Source organism: Felis catus, chromosome E1 (assembly GCF_018350175.1).
Source record: "Felis catus isolate Fca126 chromosome E1, F.catus_Fca126_mat1.0, whole genome shotgun sequence".
Classification (NCBI taxonomy): Eukaryota; Metazoa; Chordata; class Mammalia; order Carnivora; family Felidae; genus Felis; species Felis catus.
The window spans coordinates 53,311,555-53,329,150 of record NC_058381.1 but is presented as its reverse complement, the minus strand read 5'-3'; the positions used below and the strand labels follow the sequence as shown (position 1 = coordinate 53,329,150).

The 17,596-nt window shown below is 53.4% G+C and overlaps 1 long non-coding RNA gene across 1 annotated transcript in view; it reads left to right on the top strand.

The window, feature by feature from the left end:
- Positions 1-17,596, top strand: part of LOC109494440 — a 152,511-nt gene that overhangs the window by 122,502 nt on the left and 12,413 nt on the right. The window contains exon 2 of the long non-coding RNA XR_002738044.2: positions 5,879-5,947. This is a non-coding gene — a long non-coding RNA (uncharacterized LOC109494440). The remainder of the gene's footprint in view (positions 1-5,878; positions 5,948-17,596) is intronic.

Genomic DNA, 17,596 nt, shown 5'->3' with positions numbered 1-17,596 from the left:
CCCCTTTCCTCCGCTCTTAACTGGGTCACCTAGAATCCTTATGGATTTGGTACAAGAAAACCACATGTCTGTTGCTTTAAGTCAGAAGCTGTTGTTTAGAACGGGTTTGTTTTCCCATAAACTCATTGTCCTGGGTGTATACACATATATACATAGCCACACAAAGACACAGTCACTCACTCACCCATATGTATATTTTTGAGCTGAGGTTGTCCATATACAATAAACTCCCATAAGAGCAAACGTTCTGTGGGCTCCACATCAAAGCCTACGGAAGCACGTGCTTTTTCTCTGAGCCGGGGCAGTCTCCTAGAGAGTCACACCGAAATAATTTCTGGGGTAGATCATGCTGGCATCGGGTGGTCCTCTGCCTCTGTGCTCATCACCTCTTTATTTCGCAGACAGACTTCCCTCTGCAGTAGCCACTAAGGCGTGAGCACTAAATCCCGCTCTGTTGACCAGTGTTTCCTCTTTCATCTGTAGGGCTGACTTAGGAGTCCAGGTAGGGAATTTATTGCCCCAGAGGAGACCCCCCAGAAAGGTACACTGGGAAAGAGAGGGAAAACCTCACTGTCCTGCCACAGTGCTTTTTTCGGTTCGGTGAAGGGTAATCCTCACGTGGTGTCGGCTTGCCCTGACCTTCCGGTAACAGGTCTTTGGTGATCTGGCTGTATATGAGCTAAGGAGGTAGGACCCAACTCTTAAGAGGCCTCTCCTCTTGGAAGGCTCCTTGGAAGGGAGGTGGGAAGGAGATGGACAGAGAGAGAGAGGGAGAGAGAAACAGTGTATTTAGGGAAGTGTGTATATATGATTGTTCTCCAAGTACACATTTCACAGTTGAGCCAGAATAATTAGGAGGTAAATTGCCAGCTGGGCATGTCAGTTCTTTTGTTTACTTGTACTGAGTTAGTGCCAACTAATAAAATAAAGCCCTTGATTTGGGTTTGGGATGTCCCAACTTTCCTTTCGTGAAAAATTAACTGGCTGCCTGTCTACTTACCTACCTACCGATCAATCGATCGATCTATTGATCAATAGATCTCTGTATCTATCTGTCTGTCTCTTCTAGTTGTGCTTTGTTTGATATTAGCTAGAGTGACTTCGTTTGTGGGAAAGATCACTGGTCAGCTTGCTTGTCTAAAAGCCAAACCTGGATGGGGTGGGGAGGTGAGGGCGGGGGCGTGGGGGTGGGCAGCAGAGGTCGCCTTTCTACCCATCCTCAGCAAGAAAATTAAAGAAGACCAATAAACCTTAATCCTGACCTGGGGGCGAATCCCAATAAAGATCCGGGTTAATTTTTCCTGCCGATACAGCCCTTGAATTCATTGTACGAATTAGACGTTCTGTGGCCCTAATTTGCCAGATCAGATTGTGTAATTATCTTTTATAGGCCTGGGTGTGAGGTGTGCTCAGTGTTTATGCTGCAGGGGGCTGAGTGCGTGTTTGGATTTCAGAGATGCCTCTGTGTCTGCCAGGCTGAGCTGCTTCCACAGAGCGGGGGTGGGAGCTTGTCTGCCTGGTCCAAAGCAGGCCCAGCGCACCTGCATGGAACAGAAGGACTTGGGACAGAGTCAGCGGAGGGTCGTTGGGAGGCCCTTGGGGGAAGGCCTCCGGGCTGGGGTGGGGGTCTCCGAGAAAGGGCATTCAACAAAGGATCTGCGTAAAGGGTGGCAAGGTTGGAGTTTGGAAGGAAGTCAGACTCTGAGCTGGATGAGCTGCTCATGACCTTAGGCCCTTTTGCCTTCCTGAGCCCCTTCCCCACCCCTCCCCCCAAAAAGTTCAAAACGACATTTTATTACTTAAAAACAATTGTTTATTTATTTATCATTTATTTATTTATTAATGTTTATTTTTAAGAGACAGAGAGAGATCGCAACCATGAGTAGGAGAGGGACAGAGAGAGAGGGAGACAGAATCCGACGCAGGCTCCAGGCTCTGAGCTTGTCAGCACACAAGCCTGAGGCAGGGCTCGAACCTCCGAACCGTGAGGTCATGACCTGAGCCGAAGTTGAATGCTTAACCGACCGAGCCACCCAGGCGCCCCTTATTTATTTTTGAGAGAGAGAGAGAGAGAGAGAGAGAGAGAGAGAGAGAGAGAGAAAGCGAGCACACGAGCGGTGGAGGGGCAGGAGAGAGAGGGAGACACAGATTCTAAAGCAGACTCCAGCCTCCAGCTGTCAGCGCAGAACCAGATGCGGGGCTCGAACCCACAAATTGCAAGATCATGACCTGAGCCGAAGTCAGACGCTCAACCAACTGAGCCACCCAGGTACCCCTAAAAATGACATGTTATGATTGCAGTGATTTTAAGGGTGAATATCATCCAGGCTGGATTCACTGTTATATAGGCATAAAAATTATACTCATTTTATTGCTTCTAATTTTATAAGAAATTAGAACATTTTCGTGGATCAGGGTCCTGGGCACTGCATCCTGTGCTCAGTGAGTATCGGCCTCAGGTACCTTCTTAGAAATGGGGCCCGGGGGGTTGGCCAGCTGACAACTCCCTGGCCTGTTTTGTAGAAGTCACTCCCCTCTGATACTGGACCCATTTAGAAGGTCCAAGAATTCTCCTAAACTGCAACACTTGTTTTGGCCGAAGAGGGACCCGTTGCTTACAAAATGTTAAAAGCTGGTGTTTGATCTTGCCCTCCCCTAGTCTTCTCCACCGTGTGGCCTTCTGTTGTCTGCGAGACTGACAGCGTGGGTGGAGAGGAGAGACCAGCGTGAGTTGCGTGGCCTGGACATGTTCCAGACTCCTGTCTTCTTGTGGCCTCACCTGCTGAGCCTTCAGTGGCTCAGTCGCAGGTATCCGGGAGGATCCGCCCCTTCCATCTTGGGCCGAGGTGGTTGGGCCAAGAGCCACTAGATGGTGTTTGGCTCAGGTATCCCTGGAGATGTCTGGAAGGAACTGGTCAGGGTGGGGGGTACAGATGGAAGGGAGGGACCTTTGGGGCAGGCTGTGGGTAACCCAATGCAAGCTCAGAGGTTTGGTGCCGGGCGTGGCCGGCTGCCATTGGCCACCTTCGAGGGAACACCATCCACTCCCTGTCCTGCCCTAGTCTGCACCGAGAATGAATAGGCAGCTGGGAGGTGGGTGTGTGGCCACAGAAGGGCTCCGTGTGGCAGGTGCTGAGCCAGTATGCCGTGGGCAGGGAGAGGCTGTATCCATGGTCCCCCAGGCTTCCCGCCTGCCCTGGATAGGCACCTTGACACAGAAAGCAAAGGGGAAAACCCCCAGAGCAGAAACAAACTGTTCCGTTGAACGCAGTGTTTCTTAGAGTGTGTTTCAGGCTAGCGTTTGGATTGCTGAGAACTGGATTAAGCGGGGAGGGGGAGAGGGGCAGCTGTCTCTTGGGATGTGGCCCATCTGGCATTCCACAAGTCAGCTGGGTAGGTCTTGGGGCCTGCTGGAGAGGCAGTGGGGAGACTGGGGCAGGGTGGGGTCAGTTTGCCCGAGGTTTCTGCGGAAGGGGACGTAAGGTGTTTGAGGGCATCCCTGCTGAGCCCTGACTACTGGGCACGTTCTGTGGGACCACCAGCATTGGGCCGGCCCAGGAGCGTATTAGAAAGGCAGAATCTCAGGCTGCCACCTCAGACTTGTTGATTTGAATTTTAACGGATTCTCCAGTTGATCCTTACATTTTGATGCATGTTAAACTTTCCTGGGGGAACTTAACATGTTCCTTAACCCAATGCTCAGACCTTACTTTATACTGGCCAGAGCTGCTGGGAGTGGGACCCAGGCTGCAGTAGGATTTTCCAGCTGCCAAGGGGAGTGATTTCAGTGAGTAGCCTGGTCTGGGAGCCTAGGCAGGGAGAACCATTCCTCCCCCTCTGTAGGGTTTAAGACCCCCACTCCCCAAAGTCTACTACTACATTGGCTAAATCAAAATGTCATGGGTGCACGGTGAGCTTAGACCTCCTTGTGTTAAATGTCCTATGTCCCCTGGAAGGGTGAGACTGGAAGCATTTCCACTCATCTGCCCTTTGACTCGAATGGGGTTATTGGATGCTTTCCACCTAATGAACTGAACACAGGTTGGGCGTGGGGGTGCCCTTACATAAAGTAGTAACAGGAGTGGGAATCCAAGTTGAAGTTGGAGGATACGTTGTGGTTTGCTTTGCTTCTTTTTGATGAACTTTCTAGCATGGGTGAGTCATCTAGTTATGTCTCAAGTATTGCATGGCTCAGCGGAGCTAAAATTGTTGAGTTCCTTGCCCTGTACTCAAGAGCCCTACATTGCATTTGAGGTTGCTCTTGGGATAAGTTCTTGGGCACGGTGGAAGAAGCTGGCTCGGCAGATGCGTGTCCCCAGGACTGGGGGAGGGAGTTGTGGGGCTCAGAGGATGCCGATCTGCTGGCGGGCATTGGTGGACGGGGTTGGCCACAGAGTACCAGCATGGACCCTGTCTTCCATAACTCTAGAAACCGCGGGAGTGATCCGGGCCCCAAGATGATGTATGTGTGCATCCAGCGAAAGAACAAAACACCACCCAAACAATCCTTCCCCTTGTGAGTGAAGGTTACAAGTTTTCTGTTTCAAATCTGATGGTATTATTTTTCCCCCTTTTCTTTCTTCTCCCTGTTTTCATTTGCCAACCTGGGGGTCTAGAGTGATTTCTTTGAGCCTAATGATGGGGAAGCTTAGAATAGGGCTATTATCTTAAACACCTTTTGAAATACTACTCTTCCTGGTGTCTGAATCAGGTTGAACAGAGGTTGGATTTAAAGATTAAATATCTATTTTAGCAGCAGCGGCAGCAACTATGCTCAGGAATTATGTGGACGGCATGGAATAGCCTTGCTCTCTAGAAGCACGTAAAGGAATAAATGAAAGTGAAGCTAATAACAATGGTAGGGGGCAGGCACAGAGCTAGATGGTCCTCCTGATTTATCCCATCTGATGAATTCAGACATACCATAAAGTCAGAACATACACAATTCAGTAGTGTCATAGGAGTCTTTGAGTAAAAGGACCCTGAAAACTGGAACAACTCAGGCCTGTGGCAAGAGATTATTATTATTATTTTTTTTTTTTACTAAAGATTCACTGTGAATGTAAGATTTAACTTGAAAAAAAAATTGCTATCCAATGTAATATCCGTTTCATTTTATTGTAGGTGTTGTTTATTAAGATGATAGCCTGTATTTCTTTTTTTTTTTATTTTTTTTTGTTTTTTTGTTTTTTTTTTTTTAATTTTTTTTCAACGTTTTTTATTTATTTTTGGGACAGAGAGAAACAGAGCATGAACGGGGGAGGGGCAGAGAGAGAGGGAGACACAGCATCGGAAACAGGCTCCAGGCTCCGAGCCATCAGCCCAGAGCCTGACGCGGGGCTCGAACTCACGGACCGCGAGATCGCGACCTGGCTGAAGTCGGACGCTTAACCGACTGCGCCACCCAGGCGCCCCAATAGCCTGTATTTCTTTGACAGTATTCTTCCATTTGCCACGTCTGTGACGGACATAGGAAATGGATTTTTGCCTTTATTCAGAATGAATGTAATTTTATTTTATATTAAAGAATAATCAGGGGCACCTGGCTGGCTCAGTCAGTTGAGGGTCAGACTCTGGATTTTGGCTTAGGTCATCATCCCTGGGTTGAGTGAGCCCTGGGGGTTGGGCTCTGTGCTGAGCGTGGAGCCTGCTTGAGATTCTCTCTGTCTGTCTGTCTGTCTCTCTCTCTCCGTGTCCTTCTCCCCCTCCCATTCGCTCTCCCTCTAAAATAAGTGGGGAAAAAAAGAATAAACAACTATTAAACTCCTATGTCCTTGGCAGGCTGTCTGGCATTCAGAGACCACTCCCTCTACATTTTAAGCTTAAAGATGAGTTTTATTGTCTTATTTCCTGGTGTAACTCTCCCTTCTTTTTCTAGGTGAAACCAGAGGTTTGAGGCTGGCCTGCGTAGGTGCTCCGAACCAAGAAAGAAGGGCAAGACACAAAGGTGAGCTGCAAGAAGGTAACCCCTTCTTGCTTTGGGGGTTTTGTTCCTTCTACAGCCAAGTTCCTCTTCCCAGACATCCCGAATGCACCTGTACCTGCACGCCAGCCCACAGGGGTGATTGGCAGGCAGGAGCCTTGCAGTTAGCTGTCAGAGGAGGTCCAGGGACACAGGTTAATAAATACTAACGGTCATTGCAATTAATTCCAGGCAGGCTGTGTTCTCACAGCTTCTACCTGGGCGAACTCGTTCCCACCTGTCACAACCCTAGCAGGTCAGCGTGTTCTACCCAGCCTGCAGGTGAGGAGACAGAGGAACCGTCAGTCGCCCAGGTTGCCTTCCATCACTTCCTCCCTTTGTGACTATAGGCCGATGGCCTTCACTTCCCTAGACCTCAGTTTTCGCCGCTGTTAAATGGGGACGACGCAAGGAAATCCCTGCTATGTTGGGCCATGAAATGAGAGGATACAGAGTTAAGTGCTTGGCATAGTGCCTGGGATGTATTAAGGCACACACTTAATGTCAGTGGGGCTTTTTCCCTCTTTAGCTCCGGATATGATCTGGGGTGAATTGGTAAGCCTGTCGCCTATAAGATGGTGATGCTAATACCTTGTCGTCAGGGGAGGTCACGAACTAAATGAGACAGTACAAAAATACAAATGAAAGTCCAGATCATAATAGATGCCCTGTCTGTTTCCTTCCTTATTTATCTTATTCCTCATGGATCACGTAGAAGGAAGATATCCAACCGTGTTAACTCCCCCATCCCCTAGAACCCTGAATCCTGACCATTGCTCCCCGGTGATTTTCGGAGTTGATCCTTCCCCTCCCTTCTCCCGGCCACCCTGCTGATCTTGACTTTGGTTGCACACACCGGGATACTCACTGGGGGCGCCAACCTTTAGATTTCCAGTCTTTCTTTCCGCACATGATCCTACCTGTGCTTTCTCTAACCTGCTTTCTTAAACCCAGTATTCATCATGGCTACTTTCGGATTGAAAAAAAAAAAAAAAGATAAAACAGAAAAGCAACCCTGTCATGCTTCTCTATTTGTTATCTGAGCAACCAGACCTCACTGGACACTTAATCTTATTGCTACGACTCCCCACTCAAATCCGGATCCTTTTAGACAAACTTACGTGCTTCGTATCCTACCTCCAAGACTGGAATGTTTCCATGCCACCCCCCAGCGCAACCCCCCCCCCCGCCCCGCCCGCCATATTGCCATCTATGTGCTCACCTCCTCGAAACCCCGTAACCATGGGGGCCCAGGGCACTGGAACCTCATCTCACCTTTGCCTCCCTCCCCCACTGGTGCCTTCACAGCTGGGGGGGGCGGGCGGAGTGGGAGCTTATTTTCTTTTGGGTGTGGGTGTTTCTTCCATCTCATCCCTCCCTCCCTGCATGTCTTAATACATGACCCAACACACTGGGTGCTCAGATGGCAGTGGGGACGAAGGGTGGGAGGCTGGGCCTGAGAAGGAGTCAGTCGGGGAAGTCAGTGTGGCCGCCGTCTACAGTTCGGGTGACTGGCAGGGGAGCGTGAGTGGGGGGCGGGGTGTTAATGAGTGACTCCGAGGGGATTTCCAGGCCAACTGTGGGCACTGCCTTTGTGAAAACAGCTCCCTCTGCCTTAGCCCGCCCTCTCCCCTCCCTCCCCAGGTGACCTCAGCCTCAATAGCAGTTCGTTCCCTGAGATCCACAGCCCTCCGTGCCCTTGGGAACGGCAGCGAGTTCCTCATTCTTTCCTTCATTCGCTCGTGCATTCATCTAACGGAGCGTTACTGGGTGCCCGGGCCGTGCCGGGGCGCTCGAGGCAGAGGACGCCATCCTGCTGTCACAGAACTGGCCGAGAGTGTGGGGAGGGTGGATGCTAAACAGCAAAATAGTAAATATGTTAATCACCTAGTACCTGGGAAGGCGCTGGGCTCTGCAAAACAACAGAGATGTAGGCAGGAAAGGCAGGCCGAGTGTGCCGGCAGGGGAGGGGAGGGGAGGGCGGGTTGCAGTGTTGAATAAGGCAGGGCTCCTCACTGAGGAGGGGACCTCTGAGCACAGGCTCGAAGGAGCTGGCCGCGTGAACACTTTGGGAAGAGCTTCTACAGAGGGAAGAGGGGCGTTGAGACCGAGGCCCCCGCCCACCTGGTGTCTTTGAGGACAGGGGCACCGGTGGGGTTTGAAGGAGGCCCTGGCCAGCGAGAGCCTGGGGGGCATCAGCCTTTCCCACTGAGGAAACTGGGAGCCACATGTGTGGAAACGGAGAGGAGCAGAGCAGCTGAGGGGTGACGGCACGATCGGTCGGGCTCTCGGGGTGCCTATCCCTGTCCCGCCCAATCACATACGTGTGACAACGGGATGACATTTAAGGTGGGGATGAGCTGAGAAGCTCCGAGGCCATTTCTCAGGAGCTGTGATTGCCCCGTTTAGGCTAGCCTCTTGCCCTGGGGTGGTGGCTCCCTGTGAGGGTCAGTCTCCTCTCCTCCCTGCCTTCGAAGCCATCGGGCATCAGACCGGTAGGCTGCGGGCTCGGCTCAAAGGGAAAGAGGAAACAGAGGGAATGGGGGAAGAATTCTGGGAAGAGAGAGGCCAGATGCCCCCGTTTTTCCCGTCCAGTAGTGGAAGGACAGGAGAGGGAGCAGGCTGCCCTCAGGGGACACCCGAGAGGCTGATCCCGGCCATCCCTGTGGTCTCCCTGCCGCCCGTCAGGGGGCTCTGCCTGGTGCCCTGCAGCACCTGTGTCTTCCTCACCTCTTCCTCCTGCCGTCAGAGGGAGCCTGACGGTGACGGGGCTGTCCTCACTCCCCGTGTGTCTTTCCTGTCCTGCGGTCAGAGTGACCGCCCGGCTGGGGCAGGCTCGTTGTGCCCCAGAGCTCACCCCTCAAACAGCGTGTCTCTTAGAATGCTCCCGTGGGGACCTGAAAACCTGACACCCAGGGAGGACCTGCTGTTTCCTCGGGTCCAACCATCACGCGTGTGTGGTGGGGACAGAGAGGTGGCTAGGACGCGGACTTCTGCCGTAACCGTAATTGAGAGTGAAAAGCCCGGGGCCCTGGGAGAAAGAACGAAACAAGCCCCAGTTCCGAGCGCCAGTGGGGATGACCTCAGCCGGGGGACGGGAGCCGTCCAGAGGACTCGCGGATGGAACTTCCCCTCGGGGTCCAAATGTGAGTCACCGTGGCTCGCGTCTGTGCAGCGGGCTCCGTCCCCGGGCCTCCCACTTTTCACCCTGGGACATCATGGTCACTGCTCAGGCCTGATGACTCACTTGGTGTCCCTGAGCCAGCCACGGCGGGGTGGAGCCTCTCTCTCCTGGCATCTGCACCCTCCGTGCTGTGGACGCAGCTTGGCCGGCCACGTCCTCGGACAGTATGTGCGAGACGTGTGTGGCAGACAGAGCCCCTCACGCCGCACGGGGTTGAGCCACAGCTGCCAAAGCCGATTTCAGAATTCAGTCTGGAAAGTCCGGGGGGCTCCGGGCCTCAAAGAGCACGGCAGCCTCGCTCTCTGAGCCCCGGAGTGAGTTGCACTCCGACACCTGAGAGGTGGGGGACACACGCCCGCCCGCCCCAAGGAAGCACCCTGTCGCCCCATCTAGACGAGCGGAGTTCACCCAAAAGGCCAGCGGCTGGCGGGGTGTCAGATTTCCCACCACACCCGGCACTCAGCCTCTCCTCTCATCTTCCCCCCTTGGTTTTCATCTTCTAATGATAGAAAGAGTGTCATCTTTTCTCAACCTGTCAGTCTCACACCTGCCGGGAGCCCCTGGCGGTGAGGCGCCCAGTGCTGTCCAATCTGATGTCATCTGTGTTTATCGTCTGTTTTAGAAACCAGGTAGCGGGAGGGACTTTCTGAGGATTAAAAAAAAAAAAAAGTAAATCCCCAGACTATTTCAGTGAGGTGTTTGGTTTGTTTGTTTGGTTTTTTTTTTTTTTTTTGCCTCCTGTTTTTTTCTTTTTCATAATTTTCATTTTCCCCCCTCTCTCTTTCTCTTTTTAATTAAAAAAAATTATAGGAAATACCATGCAAGGGTGGGGAAGGAAGGGGCACCTGAAGAGGGGTCCACCCTCCCCCCGGGTGAGGTTGATTTGGTGTATCTCCAGAAAACACAGAAAGGTGGCCCTGCCAGGCCAGTCCTGCCTCCCACCTGACGCAGGGCATAGAGAGTATGTTGACAGTCATGGGACTCAGTTTACCACCCACAGCCTCTGTCCTTCCTGAGGGTGATGGAGCTAACTTATGGCCTCACAGTTTTGTCCTGTGGCTCATCATCTAGAACTTTCCACTTCTGGTCATCCTTGTGTGCAAATGGAGGGGTGGGCAGGTAGGAGAGCGCTCTTTAGGGTAAAGGTCAAAGGTGACAGACACCTGACCCACTGTCAGGCCTGGGTGACCACCTGTCAAGTACCCCTCTCTCAGACATCTCTCCAGACTCCTTGGGTCCGGGGTCACTGTCCCTACTGAGGGAGTGGGGAGGGATGGGGAGGGGCAGAGGCTGGGGCACGGGGACACTGTTTGGCCTAGACCTTGAGGGTCCACTTCACAGGGCCCAGCTGATGCGGAGAAAAGGTGGTCGAAGGTATAGGCACGGATGCCACTTGGCCCAGGTGTGAGAACTTGTGTGAAAGGGTCGGCCTCCGGGTGACTCAGTCTGCTAGCAAACTATAAAAGGGAAGTGACTCACTGTCAACCCTGAGCAAGAACTCCTAAGGCCAGGCCGCCAGCACCTGTCTGGGACGTGGTTAGTTATTAACGCTGCCAGTAAGAGTGTCATGGGAACCGGACGCTGGCCTAGATTGCTGGAGGTGGCTGGGCTTTTTCACAGCCTGCACACCTTCCACTCCCTTCTTACGGCTCCCCTCCGGCTTGAACCCCAAGGCAGAAGAGCCCATGGAGCTCTTTGTTGCACAGGGTCTCCCAAGGGGCCTTGAGGAGGACACAAAGTCCCACACGGGATGAGGAAGGGGACAAAGCAGTGGTTTGGTAAGGGGCAACCTTGGCTGGAAGGTTAAGTCCACGGAGCCAGCCTGAACCCGGGAATTCCAGAAGGAGTGGGCTGTGGATAGGGCTGGCCCTGCCCTGCCCTGCCCTCCCCGCCCTACAGGTGCTGCCCAAAGGGTTCTGGTTCTGGGACCTCGATCAGCTCTGCCGTGAATGCCTTGGGGCGGTATGGGCTGGTCTTTCCAGCGGCCCTGGGAAAGGAACCCTGCCTCCTCCCACGGAGGGCCAACCCGAGGATCATTAACTCCTGCCCTCCTGACCTGTGGCCCCAGAAGAGGGTAGTGTTGTTCTTGCTCTGCTCTTCTCTGAAGTCACCCAGCCACTTCCTGGGGCCGCTTGAGACAGGGCCCGGCTCTGACGACCTCTACAGAGCAGGTTGGCAAGGCTGTAGCTCAAGAGCTGAGCCCGGCACTCGGGTCAGCTCTGCGTGCCCTTGGTCTTTCCCCGTGCCCGGAGAGGTACACACGGGCTGCTTCTGCTCCCAGATCCCAAAAGGCGTGCTTCGCCGCTCTCGCAAGGGTGGCCCGGCCTGGACAGGAGTCATGCCTGCCTCTGCCGGTCCACCTCCTGCTGTGAAGCAGGAGGAGCAAAGTTGATTGAACAGGAAGAGGTGGGAGTTTTAGGGAGTCACGCTCCCCAGGGTCCAGAAAAGAAGCCCAGCACCGAGAGAAGGAGGTGCCATCATCTGATCTTTGTGGTCTCCTGTGTAAAACCCCAAAGTACTCGCGGGCAGAACGTAGGTGGTGGGGATGCCATTTGCGAGCCTGGGCTGCAGAAGGAGCACTGGGCTGGTGACCGGGACATGTACTCCCTGGGTGGCCCTGAGCAAGTCCTCGAAGCGCTCAGGCGGTTTCCCCATCTGTAGAGTGGGAATAATAACAACACCTGTCCTGCTTACTTGACAGGGTTTGTGTGAGGCCAGCTGAGATCACCGAGCACGTGACAGGCTTTGGGAGTGGTCAAGGGCCACCCAGATCGGGGCCGAGGCACTGTGGTTCTTACGGTGATTAGCAGTCAAGCAGGGCCTGAGGTCTGGGCTCCCCTGGGAGGGTGGCTTTACAGGCACCCACCTGCGGCTTAAGAGCTTTTTGGGCCTCACACAGCTGATAAATCACACCGGTAGGTGTTTTTAGTCTGGGCTGCTGCTGCAGAAAATGCTTCTCTGCCTTCTCTCCCTTCCTCAGTGGGCCAAGGAGGAGCAAATACAGATCCCAGGACCTTATCTCTTAGGCTTTCCCCAGGAACCCACCACCTGCCCCTGTACCGACTCTGGTTGTCCCAAGTCTCTTTCTCAGTCCACATAATCACTGAGGTTCAGACTGAGGTGTCTCTGGCCACGTGATTTGCCCTGGTATGTCACTGGCTTGCCATGAGGGAAGAGACAGGCACACGGGAGTGTCCGATCGGTATCTCATAGGGCAGTTCATCAAGGAGGTGCTCGACAGATAGTCGTTGAATATACAGATCATCTAATTCTTAGTTTAATCTGCTCCAGAATGTCCCACACTTTCTTTGAAAGGAGGAATGTTGAGATTTAAGGGGGCCTGTCTGGTGAGGCAGTAAACATCTCTCGAGTGCCTTTTCCTTGCCCAGCACTGTGCTAAGTGGATTGGGTACAACTCCTCGGCTCTTGTAAAGCCGTACTCTCCCTGGCCACCCAAATCGATCTCCTCTGCAGACCAGGATCTCCTCTGAGTCTTTCCAGGCGGGTGTTCTCTGCTGGGAACACTGGCGTGGTGCAGAACCTCTCTCTCGAGGCTGCCCTGCCCGCCATCGGCAACTCCAGCTGCCAGGAAGTTCGTTCATTTAAGGAGACTCTGTCTGCCCCTGGGTCCTTCCAGGCGGGATTGACGTCTGGGACCTGGAGGACTCCGAGAAGGCCTTGCGGAGTTGCCGAGACCCAAAGAAAAGGCTGTCTGCAGCGCATCCACGAGCGTCCCGCAGAAGCCACGGCCACCCACAACCTCACATTGTGACTGTGTTTGTAAATAGGGTCTCTGCAGATGTGATTAGTTAAGGACCCAGTGACAAGTCCTCAAAGGAGAGAGAGGGAACAGAGAGACGCAGAGAAGAAGGGGATCTCAAGACGGAAACAGAGACTGGAGTGAAGCATCCACAGGTCGCCGACGGCCGACAGCCAGCAGCAGCTGGGAGACCAGCCTGGAACGGGTTCCGCCTCCCAGCCTCTGGAAGGAACCAGCCTTGCCGACACCTTAATTTCGGACTTCTGTCCTCCTCAACTCTGAGAAGAGAAGTGTCTGTCGCTTCATGCCACCAGATCGTGATCATTTGTTACGGCGGCCCCCGCATGGCATGTGAGGCAGACATAAACACGCTCTGTGATGGGTTAGGGGAACAGGCTGGAGGTGAGGAGTGCAGGGGACCAGGCTACCTGTCAGGAGGGTCTGCAGGCTCGTGGGTCCGTAGCTGGAGGGCCGTGATGCCAGGCTGAGGTGTGTGTGGAGCAGAGCCATTCTGCCGGGAGACGGTCTTCGGAGCCCAGAAAGGTACCGACCTTGGATTCTGACTCTCTCTGCCAAATTGTGACTTACGTGATGCCAGAGGTAGTTATAAGATGCTTACCATTAGAAAATTTTATAAAAGGGGGCGCCTGAGTGGCTCAGTCAGTTAAGCGTACGACTCTTGGTTTCGGCTCAGGTCGTGATCTCGTGGTTCATGAGATCGACCCCGCGTCGGGCTCTGTGCTGATGGCACGGAGCTTGCTTGGGATTCTCTCTCTCTCCCTCTCTCTCTGCCCCTCCCCTGCTCTCTCTGTCTCTCACTCTCTCGAAATAAATAAATAAACTTTTAAAAAGGTTTAAAAAAAGAAAATTTTATAAAAGGCAAGGAAAATATTCAGGATCCATACTCGATTATATCAATGCTCTCTTTTTAAGGAATAGCATCACGGTGTTTTTATGGTCATATAGTACGCCATAGGACTGTGGCATAGCTATTTTGGAACCCTTCTTTGATGTTTCCAGCGGTGTTTTCTTTTGTGCCGAAAGGCTCTGAAGAACATCCTGGTAAGAACTTGATTCATGTCCATTCTACTTTCCGGGGGCTGCTGTAACAAATCACCAGGAGCTTGGTGGTTTAAAACACGAATGTATTGTCTTATGGTTCTGGCGGCCAGAAGTCTGAAATCTTATGAGTCTCATGGGGCTCAAAGCAGGTTGTGGACAAGGTCTCTTCCTTCTGGAGGCTCCAAGGAAGAGTCCTTCCTGGTCTCTTGCAGCTTCTGGCTGCAAGAGGCTGGCACATTCCTTGGCTTGTGGCCACATCACACCAATCTCTACCTCTATGGTCAACGTTCATTCTCTCTGTAGTCAGATCTCCATCTGCCTCCCTCTGATAAGGACCTCTGTGAGGGCATTTAGGGCCCATCTGGATAATCCAGGATCATCTCTCCATTTCAAGACCCTTGCCGTAATCCCACCTGCCAAATCCCTTTTGCCATAGAAGGTAACATTTATGGGTTCCAGGGATTAGAACGTGACTCTCATTCTTCTGGGGGAAGGGGATGTTGTTATAGAGCCTATGCCTATGTCCATGACTGCTTCCTCATAGTAAATTCCTGTAAGTGGGAATACAGGGCACAAGGGTCATACTGATGCTGCGTGAAGTGTTTGGAGAAGGCACTCCGTGTCGAGTAGATTGACTGGCGTGGTTTGCTGCTGTCCCTTTAAGAGCCCTTCTTAGCCCTCCTCGGAGTCCAATCCGATAGGGAGGCTGTGGACTGAAATCCCCATTACAGGAATCATTTAGAGTCAGCCTCTGGGAAGCTCGGGGCTAATGAGATAATTCCCATTAGGAGAGGAAGGAAGTGAAGGTGGCCTGACATCCTTTCTGTCTCTAATTTATATGATTCACTGAAACCTCCCCCTCTTCCCCCATGGGGCCCCCCTCCTCCGGCTGCCCCTTTGAATTCTGGTTCCGCTGTCCACCCTCATTCTGCCAGCCGGGGCTCTGGTCTCCAGCAAGTCCCAGCATGCCGAGGAACCTTGGGAAGGTTGCCTTCCGCCCAGATGAGGCATTCAGGCTCTTTCCTCCACAGCTCTGCCAGAGAATCTGTTCTTCACCTCTTTCTTCCCTTTTCCCAGAGCCTCACCCAGTTGCCCTCTCCCCCCATCCCTGCCCAACCGGTGACCCACCGACCGGTGTCTGCAGGACCCAAGAAAGGGAGAAGAGCTTTCAACAGAGCACAGGCGGGCCCCAGGGTGCCCAGAGGTACCAAAGCGGCCAAAATTTTGTTTGCCTCCCCCTCCTGTCCCCCTCGCCCCACCCCATACTTTTAGAGTTTTAGAAGGGAGGGAGAACGAGAGAGAGAGAGAGAGAGAGAGAGAGAGAGAGAGAGAGAGAGAGTTCTCTTCCTGTTTTGTTCCACTGCCTACACTTTTGGTCAAAGTTGTCTCTGCAAACATGAAAATCCAGTTTGGGTCTTTAATAGGCAAAGTGTGAAGTAGCCCAAGGTCCAGGGTGTTTGAGGTTCAGATCCAACCCTGGGAACCCATCTGGGGGCTGCAGAGCACAGAGAGGAAGACCCCATCTCATCGCGGGCATCGTTGCTGCTGTCAGAGTTCACTTTGTGACACTCGCTTGCTTTTCTGGGACCTGCTGCTGGGGACAGTTCCAGCCTCCCCTCCCCCAAGCCCAGGAAGGGTCCCTGGCGCCCAGGGGGAGGTGTGGCTCCTTCTTGCCCATCCCCCGTTTATTCTTTTCCTCCCTCTCATCCTCCCTGAGGGAGGCCATATGGTGGAGTGTTCCGAGTCAGGGCCAAGGGCCAGAGCCGCGCTGGCCCCGGGGACAGTCCAGCGGTCCTGATGTGCCGTGTGGGTGGCCTGTCCTGTGAACTTGCTGCCTGACCTCCCCCGGCCTCTGAGAGCCCAGCTGCAGCCTTGGTTAACAGCCTGGCCCCGCAGTGACGGGAGGGTGCCGAGGCCCTGCTCCCCCACCCCCCACCACCCTGTCACCTTGGCATCCGTGCCACATGCCGTGCAGGCGGGGCTGGGGCTGGGCCGGGCAGACCATTCAGAGTCCCCAGAGCCCCCTTTCTGTTGGGTTGGCCTAAGCTGGCTCTTCAGGCTGTAGTGTCTCTAATGGGGGGGGGGGGGGGTAGAACACGCGGCCAAGGGTTTGAGGAGGAGTCAGGGACTCCAAGTTAGGAGGAGGAGAGAAGCAAGGGCAGGACCCAGGAGCTGGAGGTGGGCAGAGGACGTCCGTCTGTCCATCCTTCCTTCTGTCCATGTGCTTCCAGGTTAAACAGCGTCAAACCTAGAGGCCTGATTTACGTCAACTGGGTTGGAATCCAGGTCGCAGCCCTGTCCTGTCCTGTCCTGTCCTGTCAGTGGCTGGGCCATCCTCTTCTTGGGGTGGGGGGGGGCGCAGGGGGACGGCTCCAGGAGGAGGGGCCCTTGTCACCTGCTCCCTGTACGGGGACACACGTTGCCACACGCTTTAGGGGTGCTGGAGGGAGCATGGAAGGCGTCGAGGTAACGGTTAATCTAAATGCTACAGACAGCTTTATTGATTTCACAAAAAGAGTACCAAGGATGAGTCTGGAGTTTTTATACACCTCTTAGGTCTGGTCTACACCAGGAAGATAATCGAGGCAGTGACTTACAGTCCCTCCTTCCCGAATTTTTTAGTAGAGATCGAGATAGATACAATTACAGGGACAGATTCACTTGTTGAGCCGTTAGTCTTTCACTCCGTCCTCACAACATGGATCCTTCTCTTATTCCCGTTTAACACCTGGGTTGGAGAGAACTGAGGTAACTGGCCCAAGATCCGGGACTCGAACCTCGCCTTGACTCCATTTCAACAAGCCGAGGTGTCCTCAGCGACGTGTGCTGCCGGACGTCTTTTCCTGTTGGTAGGAGTGAGTGTCCATGCCTCACGTCCCTCCTGCACTTCTTGGGTAACTAGCCTCTGTTTCTGGTGATTCACTTATTCGGTCATTCATACATTCATTCACTCATTCGTGTGCCTCTTCAGGGTCAGACACTAAGGGTCCTCTGAGCACCGAGAAGGAAAACGTGGTTGCTGACGGATGCCTCCAGCTGACCGGTGACCGACCTGTGAGGTGCTGAGGAACATTCAGGGCCCTCGAAGCCCGCCAGCATGGGTCCTTGAGTGCACGGGCTCTTTTCTCTCCCATGTGGTTGACAGTCCTTGGTGTTCTAGATCCAGACAAGCCACAGGTCCCACAGTGTCCTCACTGCAGGCGGCTATGGGCCCTCAAACATTTGGGTAGACGGTAGAGTCCAATAAGAGACTTTAGGGACCAAGCGAGGGGACCTATCCATTTATCCCTCCTGAGGAGAGAGGGTAGCACGCGCCCTCCTGTGGAACCCCATCCCTGGCATGATTCACAGAGGGCAGAGGAGCTCCTGCAAGATCTCCACATAGGTGTCCCTCTGTCCCCTTGGTCCTCATGGTTGCAGCAAAGCCGGACCCTCTCTGGCCCAGTCCCCTATTAGCTACTGTTAATGGGCCATCTGAAGAAAGAGAAGAGAAGGGCCTTGTGACTGGCCATTGGGTGGCCCCTGAGGGACGTGCTGCATGATAAGGAGAGGGCAGAGGGAGTGTGGGACTGGGGTCCGTATTATCTTTAAAGTCCATCTTCAGGAACAGTCTCCCGCGGATACACAA